This window comes from Seriola lalandi, unplaced genomic scaffold (assembly GCF_002814215.2).
Source record: "Seriola lalandi dorsalis isolate HSWRI2012SDOR001 ecotype SW California unplaced genomic scaffold, Sedor1 jcf7180002054970, whole genome shotgun sequence".
Taxonomy (NCBI): Eukaryota; Metazoa; Chordata; class Actinopteri; order Carangiformes; family Carangidae; genus Seriola; species Seriola lalandi.
Genome location: NW_019525521.1, coordinates 217,532 through 220,020, shown reverse-complemented (window position 1 = coordinate 220,020; position 2,489 = coordinate 217,532).

Sequence of the window (2,489 nt, the reverse complement as noted above, 5' to 3'; positions counted from 1 at the left end):
TTTGCCTCACTATACCATGACATTTTTTTACATTTTTATGCCTTACTATACTATGATGTTTTTTGAAATTTTTATGACTGACTATACTATGACGTTATTTTGCCATTTTTTTACAGTGACGTTTTTGACGTTTATATACCTTACTATACTATGACGTTTCTTGACGTTTTTTTGCCTTACTATACCATGACATTTTTTGAAATATTTTTGCCTTACTATACTATGACGTTTTTTGACGTTTTTATGCCTGACTGTACTATGACGTTTTTTGAAATATTTTTGCCTTACTATACTATGACGTTTTTTGACGTTTTTTACCTGACTGTACTATGACGTTTTTTGACATTTTTTGCCTTACTATACTATGACGTTATTTTGACGTTTTTTACCTGACTATAATATGACGTTTTTTTTTACATTTTTTTGCCTTACTATACTATGATGTTTTTTGACGTTTTTATGCCTGACTATACTATGGCGTTATTTTGACATTTTTTTACAGTGACATTTTTGACGGTTATGTACCTTACTATACTATGACGTTTTTTGACGTTTTTATGCCTGACTATACTATGAGGTTATTTTGACATTTTTTTACAGTGACGTTTTTTGATGTTTATATACCTTACTTTACTATGACGTTTTTTGACGTTTTTATGCCTGACTATACGATGATGTTATTTTGACATTTTTTTACAGTGACGTTTTTGACGTTTATAAAACCTTACTATACTATGAGGTTATTTTGACATTTTTTTACAATGATGTTTTTTGACGTTTTTATGCCTTACAATACTATGACGTTATTTTGACATTTTTTTACAATGACGTTTTTGACGTTTATAAACCTTACTATACTATGACGTTATTTTGACATTTTTTTAAAATGACGTTTTTTGACGTTAATATACCTTACTATACTATGATGTTTTTTCGCCTTACTATACGATGATGTTTTTTGACATTTTTTGCCTTACTATACAATGACGTTTTTTGACGTTTATATACCATACTAAACTATGACGTTTTTATGCCTGACTATACTATGAAGTTATTTTGACATTTTTTTACAGTGACGTTTTTGACATTTATATACCATACTAAACTATGACGTTTTTATGCCTGACTATACTATGAAGTTATTTTGACATTTTTTTACAGTGACGTTTTTGACATTTATATACCATACTAAACTATGACGTTTTTATGCCTGACTATACTATGAAGTTATTTTGACATTTTTTTACAGTGACGTTTTTGACGTTTATATACCTTACTATATTATGACGTTTTTTTGCCTTACTATACTATGACATTTTTGTACATTTTCATGCCTTACTATACGATGATGTTTTTTGACATTTTTATGCCTTACTATACTATGACGTTATTTTGCCATTTTATTACAGTGACGTTTTTGACGTTTATATACCTTACTATACTATGACGTTTTTTGACGTTTTTTTGCCTTACTATACTATGACGTTTTTTGACGTTTATATACCTTACTATACTATGACGTTTTTTGACGTTTTTCTGCCTTACTATACTATGACGTTTTTTGACGTTTATATACCTTACTATACTATGATGTTTTTTGACGTATTTATGCCTGACTATACTATGACGTTATTTTGAAATTTTTTTACAGTGACGTTTTTGACGTTTATATACCTTACTATACTATGACGTTTTTATACCTGAATATACTATGACATTTTTTGAAGTTTTTGCCTTACTATACTATGTAGTTATTTTGACATTTTTTTACAGTGATGTTTTTGACATTTATATACCTTACTATATTATGATGTTTTTTTGCCTTACTATACTATGACATTTTTTGAAGTTTTTTGCCTTACAATACTATGACGTTATTTTGACATTTTTTTACAGTGACGTTTTTGATGTCTATATACCTTACTATATTATGACTTTTTTTGCCTTACTATACTATGACGTTTCTTGACGTTTTTTTGCCTTACTATACTATGACGTTTTTTAAAAATTTTTTGCCTTACTATACTATGACATTTTTTGACGTTTTTTTGCCTTACTATACTATGACATTTTTTGAAGTTTTTTGCCTTACTATACTATGACGTTTTTTTGAAATTTTTTTGCCTTACTATACATGACATTTTTTTGCCTCACTATACTATGACATTTTTTTTTACGTTTTTATGCCTTACTGTACTATGATTTTTTTTGACGTTTTTATGCCTTACTATACTATGACATTTTTTTGAAATTTTTATGCCTTACTATACTATGACATGTTTTTGCCTCACTATACCATGACATTTTTGTACATTTTTATGCTTTACTATACCATGACATTTTTTGAAATTTTTTTGCCTTACTATACTATGACGTTTTTATACCTGACTATACTTTGACATTTTTTGAAGTTTTTGCCTTACTATACTATGTAGTTATTTTGACATTTTTTTACTACAGCGTTTTTTGACGTTTTTTTTTTTTTTTTT